Source organism: Thermobia domestica, unplaced genomic scaffold, assembly GCF_964235325.1.
Source record: "Thermobia domestica unplaced genomic scaffold, izTheDome1.hap1.1 HAP1_SCAFFOLD_175, whole genome shotgun sequence".
In the NCBI taxonomy this organism is placed as follows: domain Eukaryota; kingdom Metazoa; phylum Arthropoda; class Insecta; order Zygentoma; family Lepismatidae; genus Thermobia; species Thermobia domestica.
Window position 1 is genome coordinate 59640 of NW_027655912.1, and position 14542 is coordinate 74181.

Genomic DNA, 14542 nt, shown 5'->3' on the forward strand with positions numbered 1-14542 from the left:
GGCGGAACATATTTATTCATACAGTAAAGTATTATTATTATGGGTGACTTAAACGTTGGGTAAAACGGACGATACATTCTAGAATTTAAAGAAAAAAATAGTAAGGGAATGATAGTTGATACACAATAAAAAAACACTAGGTACATTTACAATAGAAAAAGTAACTACAAATATTTTTATCTTATATATAAAAGAGAACGCACAAATCCTTTGTTCCCTCATCACGCTAATACGGCTGAACCAATTTCTTTCATTTTTGGGGGGTTATTAGGATTTGGACCCTAGATGGTTTTTATCATATCACTTTAATTTTTAATTACCAGTGTCTTGAGATAATTGACCATTCAAGTGTCCATAACGTACAAATCCTTTGTTAGTTCATCATAGGTAAAAATAAACGTATTTATATGCAACCCGCATGACCGTGTCACTCGGCGGGTTAACATAAATGACAGGCGATATAATGTTAACATTTACTGCAATCTACTATGGTTTTTATCATATCACTTGAAAGCGAAAAAGTAAAAATTATCTAAGTAACAAAGTTTATTGCGTTCCGGGGTGACCGCAGCGAAGCGGGGCGGGTTAACATAAATGACAGGCGATATAATGTTAACATTTACTGCAATCTTCTATGGTTTTTATCATATCACTTGAAAGCGAAAAAGTAAAAATTATCTAAGTAACAAAGTTTATTGCGTTCCGGGGTGACCGCAGCGAAGCGGGGTGAACGCTGCTAGTTCTTAATAAGGTACAACATACCTAGGTAGGTAGTATTTACTTGGTTCCTCTTTCTATTGTAAACTTCCACATCAACTTTTGTATGATAATTATTATTATTTTGTATTTGAAAAAAAGTATTATACATATCTGTACAAATAGGCAAGTATATAAACAATTAATTTCATATAAGCTGAGCCCGGACAATATCACAATTTATATCATTAATCTCAAGTTCTTCTTTACGAAAATATTCTAGTCTTTCTTTGGATAAGTGTTTACATATATATCCAAAAATTTGATTCTAAATTATGGAACGATATGGCTTCTCACTGGTGATGGCATTCGACGACTTAGATCATTTCGCTTCAGCGATGGTAAGATTTCTGTACAATAATTTTCCACTATTTTTTTAAAATAAGCTATCAAGGATTACATTTACTTTCTCTCTTTCATATTAACGTAGATCATTGTTATGTCACATCACATTTTATCACAGAGAGCATATCCTTTCTGTCACGGTGGGATTCCTAAATTCATTCTCTTCCAAATCTCCAAGAATCAAAGAGGGCTTGGCAATCTTCCGTGTCCATTTCTTCCGGCTCCATCCTCTCCCTATCCTCCACAACAACTCATACAATCCATAAAATGTCTTACTCCCAAATATTTAAGTGTCTATATTAATTGGTCTTTCTTGAAGATCTCCAAATCAACAAACGATTTATCACAGATAACAATCATCAAATTAGAACTCTTATTGTCTATTTACACACGAAGGAACATGGAATAATCTATATCTACCTTTAACTTATCGCTCAAGAATGGCAACAGTATCAAGAAAAAAAAAATGTCTAATTTTCTTAGAACATAAAAAAATGGTTCTTGTTTTCTGTATGTGTACTACGAACATTTACATAGGTACACTATTGGGAGTAGTGCTCAGTGTGCAACATTTGGAAACATACTTACTGTTTCCGTGTCTATCTTTTTTTGTTTACTTTTCAAAAACATGTCCACTCGGAAGTTTATTATGTGAACTGTTCCACTCAATTTTCAGGTATCTGACAAGATGGATATGTAGCATGATCACACAAATGGAAATGGTTTTAAAAAAATGTGCATATTACATAAATACATAAAAAAAATCAATAAATACATTCACTCTCCCTCACACACATACATATATATACTTTCTCTCTCATACACACACAAAATTATAATTTAACGTATATACCCATGCATACACAACATCTTACAAATTATAAGTAACTAGTTCGGATTCTATTACTATTGAGTAAATTATTACTATATGACTCTTCGCTGAAAAACAAAATGTAATCAAAAGGTGTTACAGGGGAAGAATTGTATATACAAATAGATATTAAGAAAAATCTACCTGCAACCCACCAAAAAAAAAGTGAAACAAACACCACCATGTGCATTACAAAAAAGAAAATTACATGAAAATTGAGAGAGTTCACATAAGGAAATGCTTATGAACAAGTTCATTAGTGTGCTACTTTACACACACACACACACTACACGCTTCATGAATGCACACATTTTCTAGAATGATTCCTTGGACAAAAAAAAAAAAAAAAAAAAAGTACATCTTTCACGGTTTAGTTAAGGAGATACAGGATACGAAAAAGTAGTTACTAGGTGGCACATAAAATGTATTTACTGCAACAATGAAGACTATCTTCTTTTCTTAAACAACTTTATTCAGAGCCTAATGATATAAAGGTGCTTAAAAAATTACAGCGCGTATTTAATAATTACTTTCCGTAAGTGATTTTGAACTTTTTTGTATACCCTATATCTCCTTAAAAGCGTCTTCGAAGATAGCTACATAATAGTTGTACACACGAAATAAACACTTTTCGTGTTACTTAGGTAATTCTTTAGGACATCTAGACTCTTTCCTTATAATCTAGATCATCTTCAAATTAAGCTCACACTTAGAAACTATCCTGCAGTCATTCGTACTTACATTTTGTATCTTCTTTTTTGTATGAATTCACACAATTTACACTATATATTTAATTTGTTCAGAAGACTAGACGTAAAGTACAATAAATGTATAATTGAAAGCAATGTATGCATATCAAACATATTCTGACCCAGGATTAAGGCAGACGTTAAGAGATATCAAATTTTTAGTTCGACCACATTTGTTTCAAGTACAGGCAACGTTAATGACGTGGAAATTCTACTTTGTTAAAATTTTCATATCTCCAATGATCTGGTTAGAAGAGATCTTTCGCTAATTTAATATTTGACTTTTTTTTATCTTCTTTGTTTCACTATGTCATATCATCGTTAGTGTACTAACGTCATTAATTTTAGTATTAGAACGTCATTAATTTTAACTTGAAAATATTTCAACTACTAGGAAGCACACTGTCGGACTGTATACAATGAATTATTAACTTTTTATGAAGGTCTATCAGAGATTACGTCTGATGACATAAAACAAATCCAGCTTTCATTTAATAAATCAAAACTTACCAATCGAATTAACCTACTATAGAAAAAAAAACTATGAAAAAGATAAATGTTATATTTATTAAACTGCTCTAAAATTACGTATATTACTTTTATGTTATCAGAGAGAGAGAGAGAGAGAGAGAGAGAGAGAGAGAGAGAGAGACACACACACACACATACACACACACACACACACACACACACACACACACACACACACACACACACACACACACACACACACACACACACACACACACACACACACACACACACACACACACACACACACACACACACACACACACACACACACACACACACACACACACACACACACACACACACACAGATGTACTAATTATACAACGTACGAAATTACGAAGATTGTTCTGAAATGTATAATCTTCACCAGAAAATCTTCTTTACAGCTTTACTTAAATATTAACTATCAATACAGAAATAGTAACTTTTCTATTAAATCGTATTTTAAATAGCTTCGTATTTATATCTACAGAATACTCTTCAAGTCATTTATTACGAAATTCTGCGTTATTGGCAGCTGTACAGTCTGTGTTCATGAACATCTGGCCGCCTGTTTCTTTTCGGAAGTTCTGTAATGAAAGTATCAAACTATCCTACCTACGTATATAAGGCGATTTTAAAAGCAGATGATTTTTTCATAACACTCAACAGTAGTTGCTAAAAAGTGTGGCATTTGTGCCGTATCGCCGGACCACTTAGAAAACTGACAAAAAGCACAAAAGTGTATTGCATTCTGTTATATTTTGTTGGATTACATTAAGTTACGATAGATTACGTTACATTAGGCGTGCAGTATTACTTTAATACGGATCCATAGTATAAGTATTAGTAGTAGTAGAAGCAGGAGTAAGAGTAGTAATAGTAGTAGTAGGAACGGGTTAGAAGCCCGGCAGGGGTTGGTTGGGTTCTGTTCTCGATATGAAATGGGCAAATTAAAGACTTGCCAATTTTTTTCTGTACATTTTACAATTTCTGGATCCGTATAGTAAAACAAGTGTATCTCTCCGCAAAATAGTCCATCCGCCTCCACATACAGTGCCGCTAACATCAAAAACAATCAACAATACAACCATTTTCTTAACTTTTACTATTCCCCTTACCTCCCTTGTACTTATTCTTTCTCACAAACTTAAATACATTTTCCAATTGACCCGGTAAATTTCCTAAAATTGGTCCGGCGATACGGCACTTAACCCAAAAGTATTTACTGCTTAACATACCTATATACACTTAAATGTTAAAAGTAATGGGACAGCTGTAGGGAACTGGTTGACGTCGCAAAAACATCGCGGAAAACTAGTCGAATGGTGCGAAACAGTTTTAGTGCTGTCAGCTGTACTTTTGTTGAGTGCAGTGAAATGTTCTCTACCATAGTGATGGTAACACAAGAATTATCGAGGTTTGAACGCGGGATAATAATTCGTGCTAGACGAATGAGTCATGCAATTTCAGAGATTGTAAGGACATTTAAGTTTTCTCGCTCCACAATGTTAAGGATGAACCGTGAGTAAAGCATTGGAAGCATTACGACTAATCAGAGTCAATGCAGTGGACTCCCACGTGTGCAGAATAACGCGACCGGCGACTCTGGACAGACTCGTCCGGCAAACAAACAAGCACTGACCGCAAGAATCAATGCAGGCAACGTGTCACAGGTCAGTGCAAAGCAATTTAATCTCTATGGCAGAACCATAGACCGAGACGAGTGCCGTTACTAGCCGCTGACCATTGGCAGCAGCGACTAACGTGGGCTTGCGAACACGTGGATGGGCTCTTAGATGACTGATAACTTGTAGTGAGGTTAGATGAGTCATGTTTCTAGTTGGTGTGCACGGATAGTAGGGTCTGGTGTGGCGCAGACCCATGAGGCCATAGTCAGAAATTGTCAATAAGGCACCATCCAAGCTTGCTGGTGTCTCCGTAGTGGTTTGGGGCGTATTTACATGGCATAGTTCGGATTCTCTGCCAGACTGATCTGTCATCGCTATGTTCATCTGCTTGGGGTCCATCTCTAAGCTCTCTTTGGATTTCTTGTATCTTGTTAACAATGAGATTTTCAGAATGACTGTTAAGTCATCAAGCAGTAATGGTGCACAACTGGTTTCAGGAATATTCTTGCCACTTCCAGCGCATGATTTGGCCCCATAGATCTCCCGACATGAACGTTATCACGCACATAATGATTATCGAACGGGCAATTTCGTGCCCAGGATCCTTCACCTGGTACAACCACCAATTTGTGGACGGCAATCGAGACTACATGACTATACATCCCTCCAGCGGAATACCAGTGACTTGTCGCGTCCCTGCCATTTCGAATTGCTAAAATTCTTCGTGATCGAGGAAGCCCTACACATTCTCAGTTAGGTATCTCGTGTCTTTTGGCACTCCAGTATATACACAGCTGCAAATCCTTTATGAAAAAGCACAAGGCAACAAATTTTAACGAAAATTCAACAAATAACTGCCATTTTTTTCTTGTAATTTTTTCAATCTTATGTACTGGTACGACTCCAACAAAGATTGCATTATTAACCTCTTTGAAGCCCTTCTTGCTATCAGCGAGTCAAAAAAAGCTGACCTTTAATTTTTTTCAAACTCAATGACTTGTAAACCGGTTATATTTCAATTGCAGTGAGTGCAATTTTGTCATTTGTTACTTAATAGTACATTAACGTAATTTATTAATACTTGAAATACTTAACGAACTTAAACAAACTATATTTAAACATCAGATTAAATATACTTATATCTATCCTAACTAAAAAGAACAAATGATGACCAAACTTCAAGCCTGTAAAATAATTCATAATTAATATTTGATGAATACGAAGCTGAAAAAGAATGTGATTAAAACTTACACCATCTAATTAAAAAATAATTATATATTCGGATTTAATCTAGTAATCCCAACGTAAAAATCCTGCTTAACATGTTTAATCGAGTTCAAATATTTATTCTGATGATCCGTTTCTCTGAAGAGTATTCCTGTTTTAAACATTTCTCATGTACTTCAACTGAAAATTGCACTTAGAGCTAACTTGTGATCTAGCTTCTAAATGGCATCTGAACCCTTCATCTATTAATGTGTGTTATTTGCTACATCAAGTGTAACAAAACTTAAAGAAAAAATACATAATCATGTTTAAAGCAATGAAATAATCTAATATTGAACCCTAACATCTTGATAAAATAGACCACTTTACATGGTGAAAACAAGTTGGGAAAAGGAAGTGGAAAAAAGGTAAAACTAAAGGTTTCTTAAAATTTAGGACTCAAAATAGTTAGATTGTTAACTCCGTAAATGACTACATGAGTCAATGAGTCTTTCTTTTATTTATTTATTTTCAAGTATTAATCGGATTTTGTATTTAGTGAACACCGATTTCATTCCACACAGATGAACAGAAAAATGTATGATCAACTAAACAATGAATATAGACGAATAATACGCTATAGACTGAATAAATATTCTCGCTACAATGAGATAGCTAAATTTCAGAGATTTAAATATTTGACTTGCAAGTGAAATCTAGGATCCAAACTATCGAACCAGATATAGCCTGAGTTTCGCCAATAAAAGCTTTCAATAAGAATTCTTCAAATAGCACTCCTATGCCGAAAGTCTTCGTTTAGCTATCTGACAGTAAAGGTATCTTTTAAGTACGCAGTAGGCGTGTATTACTGATAATCTTCATTCAATGAAACTTATCGTGTAGTTGTACTCCAAAATTTCATGATATGTATATCATACAGGGGAAATACTAATACTGTCAGGTAGTAGTAGTAGTACTACTACTAATAATAATAATAATAAAAATCATGTAATTCTTCTCAGAACTCAAAGCATTGTTGTTTTTATAGTTGCTCAGTTTTTATTCACGTTCTTCAAAATATTGCCATGCGGTAAACTGAGCAATAAATGAATCAATTCTTTACATTTTTCAGATTTATTGGTGGTACTTTTTTCATTGAGTGTAAGTCATTCTCCTCTATACACAGACAGACTGTCTTTAACACATAATAGTCGAGTCATAATACGAAAATTAGTTGAAAAAATCCTTATAAGCATGGGCCTTTGTAAATAGATGTATTAAGTTGCATTGAAAAACATAGTAAAAGTCCCCAGGAATCGCAAGTGTGCTACGACCGCCGCAAAATAAGAAATGGTTTTAAAGTTGCTATCTGTTTAAAAAATACTTATAAGTGTGAAACTCACTTTATAGATGTATTTTGTTAGAGTGAAAACCATACTAAAAGTTGGAAAAGAATACAGGTGTGCTAAGGCTGCCATATTGGAAAATGACCGACAATATGAAAAATTCGTATGAACTTGTAACTAGAAGAAAACTTACAATAATGGGACTTTGCAAATAGACGCATTCAGCGGCAGCGAAACACAAAGCATACTTAAAAACTTCAAAAGTCAGAAGTGTGCTATGGCCGCCGTATTGGTAAATGACCACTCTCGTGTGAAAATTATTTTAAAGCTATGATCAGTTTGAAAACTTTTAAACATGAGTCTTTGTGTGAATAAATGCCTTTAGTTGTAGTGAAAAGCACAAACACAAAGGGCATCTTCAGTAACTCCCTACTTTCTTGACTGGTGAGTACCAGGGTCATTGCTCTATACAGTATTTCATTTATAGGTTGGTCTCTATGTCACAAAGTGAGGTGTGTTCGAACAGGAGTAGAGAAACGATCGACAGTATAGACAATGTTGTGGTCACTTCTCGGGTCATCGTGCGTCACTAGATTTGCTTCCAGTGGATATCTTTCGATCTATTCTAATCTCCTGACTCTGCTGCGTAATTCTATGTCGCACACTACTTACGAAACCACAGAGATCCAGCAGGATATTCAGAAGAAATGACGAGAACCGGGCCAGAAATACGGATTGTTTACTTGGGGGCGCGTATCACGGGTGACGGAGGACGGTGACATTGTCCGAGGGGCCCGTCGGTCACCGGAGATACGCGCCCCACAAGTAAACAATCCGTGCTTCTGGCCCGGTTCTCGCAAACCCCAATGTCGCATTTGAAGATGTTCTAGTGCCAGGGCCCAAAACAGCCATACACTGCTGATCGCTCTCGGCTATTTCGACGTATGCGCCAGCTGAGCTTGGTTTGACTCCAGTGGGAACCCATTCTTGGGCTTGGTTGTGATATCCAGCAGAGCCGTAGCTAGAAGTGTGTTATGGGAGAGACATAGTTCAATTTATTCCCTCACACACACACACGCACCAAGCTCAGCTGACGCATGCCTCGAAAATAGCCAAGAGTGATCAATAGTGTCTGGTTGTTTTGGGCCCTGATACTGGAACTACTTCAAATGCGACATCGGAGCTTGCATATTCGGAAACTAGCGTGTCTGCACGTTCTTCCTATATCCACTTTGAGGGGACCGCCGGTCACCGGAGATACGCGACCCACAAGTAAACAATTAGTGCTTCCGGCCCGGTTCTCGTCACTTCTTCTGAATATCCTGCTGGATCTCTGTGGTTTCGTACGTACAGAGTGACATAGAATTGCGCAACAGAGTCAGGAGATTAGGATAGATCCAAAGATCTCCACCGGAAGCACATCTAGTGACACACGGTGACCTGAGAAGTGACCACAACACTGTATGAACCGTCGATCGGTTTTTCGACTCCTGTTCAAACACACCTCACTTTGTGACATCGAGACCAACGTATTCGTGACCTACAGAGCCCACCAGCTCTCTATATATCCATATCGACCCTGGTACTCACCCGTCAAGAAAGTAGGGAGTCAACAATGCCGAAAGCAGATATCCAAATCAGGAAAAATATTTTTTACTACACATGTATTGTGGTGAACAACAACAAACATTGGATGATCTACGGTACTACAGGTACAATAACATGATATCCACACAACCTTTCAACATGACGTTTGACCTTTTATCATTACCTCCTACGAGTGACGCAGCTGTCCAACATTCGTATCGTGTGTACCTTCAGATCCAGCTATAGAAAGAAAATAAATTGAACACAACCGACTAGGGATGGGTACAGTTGGGAAATGCCTTGTCTCCAGTGCCGATGACAAGGAGTCCAGCACCTCCAGAGTTGATGAAGCTTATTTCATGTGCATGTCGATCTACATGCTATAACAAATGTTACTGCAGAAACTCAGGTTTTTAATGTTCTGTTATGTGTAATAATAATTGTCAAGGACTTTCCTGTATGAATAAGGCTAATACAAGTGATCTATTTTCTGATGACGAGGAAGACATAGACTAAAGTGGTGATTGACATAATTTGATTGCATTTGTTTTATTCCTAAAAACATCTACTTTTCATTTATTTTATTTCTAATGAAAATTTTGCAAGGTATATATTATCAAATGCCAATCGCACGGAGACTGTAAAGGTTGCTGAAATTTATATATAACATATTTGTGTAAAATGTAATTTTCACTGATGCCGATGAGAAGAAAAATGTATCAGTACCCTTGAGGATCTAAACAAATAAAATGGCTGTCATATTGCAATGTGTCAGAGATAGTACAAGAGGGTTTCTGTATTTTATTCATTATAGCTAAATGCAGGTGTATAAAGAATTCATAACGTTTTCTAATTATTATTTCATATTCCAAGGTCCAGATTTCAATATGGCGGCCATGGCACACTTGTACTTTTGGGAGGATTTCAGTATGTTCTTCACTACCCCAAATGCATCTATTCACATAGTCTCATACGTATAAGGTATTTCCTTTATTTATCACAACTTTAAAAAATTGAATTTATAACGGCAGCCATTTTTCAATACGGTGGCCGTAGCATACTTGTGATTTTTGGTGACTTTTAGTATGTTGTTCACTACAACCGAAAGCATCTAATCTCAAAGTCCTAGGCTTAAAGGTTTTTAAAACTAATCTCAAAATTTTGACCTAAAATGACTCGTCTAATAACGAGTATATTGTCTACATGGTCACAGAACGTATTTGTGTATTGCTATATCTAGGTAGACAATGTGACATACGCGAATCAAATACTAGGGGCACGCCACAGTTTTTAGATACTAAATTCAAATATAATGCCATACTCAAACGTATTACGTTTAAAAGCGCATGCCCTCTAGCGGTGAGAGATATAACTGCAAGGCTGCAGGTTTGTTTGTTTGAAAATTAGAGGGCTGAAAGTGTAGGATAGAAAACGACCATTAAAATTATTCAGGTCGACAAGAAAGACACCATGCTGTAACCAGACGGAAACCTTACCCCATTCATGATACTCCTCAAACCTCGTGCCTTCGAACTGTTATCTATTTCTTGCAATGCCAAAACGAATTTATAATATCCTTTGCCAACGACGTGGTACTAAACAATTGGCTTGATACATTCTTCGCCCAGGAAAATTTCCTCAACGATGGGAAACAGTCGTGAATAATAGTGGAGAATATATTAATGATTATTATAATGGAATTAGTAACTTGTTCCGTAGTTCCTGATTGAACAGAACAATAAAATTGACAGAATACATGCACCAACTCAATGCACTGAAACACTAACACGAACTCAGAACAAAACACTTAACATACAATATTCCTTTAATCATGCAGACTGAAAATAAATAAGACTGGGTCACTTCAGTGTCGTATGGTTGTACTAAATGAACAAGAAAAGAAACCAAAATTACGAAGCAATCAAATGTTAACTGATCGAAAATAAAAGGACTACTATAGGAAGAACTTCTTAGCACAAAAAGAAGTTGAACTAAAATATTCGACTAGTCAGGTACAGTGTACACATACATTTGTATAAAATTTGCATGGCATTTGAAATATTGCTTATAGCTTAACTCACGTCATAATCTTCAGCGAGATAAAATTATCAATAATGCACAGAACTGTGGAAACGTCATCCACTTTAGTTCGTTTATTTTTTATTTATTTATTTTTATTTTATTTTTTGTTCTACGAATACCCTGATTTGAGGTTTCGTATGTTTGATCATCAAGATCTAAGAGTTACGGAAGCTTCTTCGGACTCAGAAGTTGTTAAGAGGAGTACGATTCAATTTATTTCTTCCCTTCCCGGACTGCAATTCAATGATATAAGAACTAGCATGACTGAAGCTTTCTGGTTTAATATGTTATACAGGGTGTTCGGAGTGAATTTGACAGCTGGTTTTATTGCATGTAGATACGAGATGTCGAAAGGTATTGCCAGCGTTCTCACATATTACTTCTCTTTGGTTTCAGATACAGCTGTGAAGTCAAACAGAACTGCAATGGACGAGTAAAAGCCACCAGAATATTGGAAAAGAGTTACCTGCATCATGATGATCCGTGCCGGCCAACCAAATTCTCCAACCAAGACAGCTGCTCAGTGCTCCTTTAACACTGTGAAAGCGATGCGAAGTGAAATGCAGAAGTGCAACGGTGACTACGAAGCCTCCGCATACGGGAATTCATAAACCAATTGCAGGAGAATGTGCAGGAAGACCCAGGGAAGGGCATCCGAGCTCTAGCGCGGGAAGTGGGTGTCGCCCCATCAACCATAAAGCTAGCTTTGCACAAGGACCTTCGTTAGCACTCCTACAAGAGGCGTAAAGTGAACAACAAAGTGAAACATCCTGTTGAACCAGAACCGTAGAACGAATAGCTAGGCCACAATCCATCTGATATTTCCCGTATTATGAGGTCCAATTTTTTTCAAACTGTGATGCCATCGAATGTATTTCAACAGAGACTCAGGCTAAATGCAAATGGATGTGTGGAGCGTATATCCTAACTTGTGAAGCCTTGGATGGAGAGAGTGGCTGCTGGACGACCCTACGTGTGGCAGCAAAACTCCGTTCCTTGCCATACTGCTAGGACTCTGAAGTGGTTGCGTGACAATTTGTATGACTTTACCAGTTCCGACATCTGGTCCCCTAATTCTCCTGATTGCAATCCTATGGATTATTGTGTATGGGGCGTGGTGGAGAAACACACTAACCGTACTGCCTGAAACACAAAGACCCAGCACATCGATAGAATTCAGGCGGCATTTGCAGCTCTACGTAGGGACACCGTGAAGGATACATGCTCCAGATTCAGAAGTCGCCTTGAGGCAGCTGTGGCCGCGAAGTTTTTTTTTTTTTTTTTTTGAGTGATTTTTGCTTTCTCTTGTTCTCCTACTGTACGATTTCCATGAGTTCAATACAATTTGTTTTGAGGACGATATTCCCTGTTTTTTCCTGTCACTCAAAAGTGTTAAATTTATCCCGAACACTTTGTATTATTTATTTTACGTACTATTATCTTGAAGTAGATAAACAACAAATAATTGGAACAAAATCTCTGTTCGACATTTGGGCACGGAAAAAAAAAGAAAGAAAGAAAAAAAAAACATCCGAGATGTTAAGGCTTAGCCTCTACAAACATATACCTAAATAACTGCATTCTTGTCTTCAGTGCGGGAAACCGGGGTTCGATTTCCTATTAAAGAAACATGACAGTTCCATGTTATACTGTAGTTTTATGTCTCATACAGCCTTGTGTTGAAGAGATTAAACTCCAATAAGTATCCAAAGCATGTTAAAGCACCAGGTGTGCTTTAAAGGAAGTTTATTGGCTGATTTCTGATCGTTTCCACATGTAGGCACTTAGCGAACTCTAATTACCCTTATGGTCCTGATTTTTAGCCCTTCAAAGTCACTGAAATATAAATTTAAAAAGTTTAATAGAAAATAAGCGAAAATGAAATTATGAGGAATTTTTAACTGAAACTGTATATTATCGTAACTTTCTGGGAAATATGTGAAGTTTGAAGTAGATATGAATTTAAATAAAAATAAAATGTGATCAATAACACTTATCTGACCCAGGCCCGTATTTATATATTGTGCGCCCCTGTGCTCTAAATAATTTGCCGCCTCCCCTTGCCCAAACTTATGTCTCAAATCAGGAAACAAGCCGGGATTTTGCAAATAAAATTTACAATGTATTTTTAAATAACCGAATTCTTTAAATGATGATTATGATGTGGTGTTAGATAGATGGGCCATAATAGAAACATGAAACTTGAATATGTTTTAAAGCTCTCAGAGAAATGATTCAAATTACCTGTTCCAGATCTCTAGCTCACACCTGAGCTGAGATATACGGCTGTAAAGTCTTCGTAAGAGTAATATGGGGTAATTTTTAAAATAATCGAAAAGACCAATATTAGAGTTGAATTCATAGTTTTTACGGTCGCTGAGATGAACTGTGGCAGTTTAAATCCAATTCAACTTCAAGGTCATACTTCATTCCCCAGGGAGGGGGGCGGGATTTTAAAAGTAATCGAAAACGACAAATACAGTGCTGAATTCAGTTTTCGAGGTCGCTGCCTTTCGGTATCAGTTTTCATTATGTTCAAGTTCATCCTCACCCTCTGAGTTGGGGATGGGAGAGGATGACTTTTTAAAAATAATCAGATAAGCTAGCTAATTAGTAACTACTGTAAGTAGAGCGAATTCAACACATTAACATATTTTCACGCGCTTGCACGGGACTCTGCGGGTTGCTAGTTTTAAATATTACTTTAGTGTGAATCTTTAGAAAATCCAAAATGTTGCCGCTCCCTAAATTCTGCCGCCCTGTGTTCGAGCACAGAATAGCACTTACCTAAATACGGACCTGATCTGACCACGCAACGATCTATTGCAGAAACTGTAACACGATTTATTAATAGTAAATGTTTGCTTTGGTCAGATTTTACTTTTAATTAATTAACTCTAGATTACTAACGTGCGTAAAATTTACATGCAGTCGTCATTATGTTTTTCGTCACGCCCTCTTTTCATTATTCCCCACATAGTCTTATTTGCTGGCATAATTAATTAATTCATTGTACTAAAATTAAAATAAACAAATTTAATCAAATGAGAGACTCTAAGAGGAATAATGGCGAGAGGGGATGAGCAAAAATATGACGGCTGCACGTAAATTTTACGCGCGGTAGTAATCTAGGGTTAAGTTATACGTTGTAGGTAAGGCCCATTAGCAGAAATAGCAGTGATAATCATTCCTAGTAAACGTAATAGATAAAATAACAGATTAGGCATACCAGATTTGCATATAGGATAGAATACAACTTAGAAACAAAGCTTATCATGCGAACCTTAATCTCCTGAGAATTACGGCCAAAGTACTGATTAACAAACACTAGTTAGTTAATCAGTGACATGAAGGTTCATTTGTAGGAAGGTTAAATGAATTTGAGAACATTCGACAGGAAGTTGCTAAAGAAAATCTATGAACCATTAAAGCAAGATGGAAACCGGCGTGTAAGAT

General features: G+C 36.5%; 1 protein-coding gene across 2 annotated transcripts in view; it reads right to left on the reverse strand.

Moving 5' to 3' along the window:
* Positions 1-1127: 1127 nt before the first annotated feature.
* LOC145676506 (uncharacterized) overlaps positions 1128-14542 on the reverse strand; it is a 76968-nt gene continuing 63553 nt past the window's right edge. For both annotated transcript variants that reach the window (XR_014129396.1, XM_081747324.1), the window contains one exon: positions 1128-1781. The gene's annotated coding sequence lies outside the window, so the exon portion shown is untranslated. The remainder of the gene's footprint in view (positions 1782-14542) is intronic.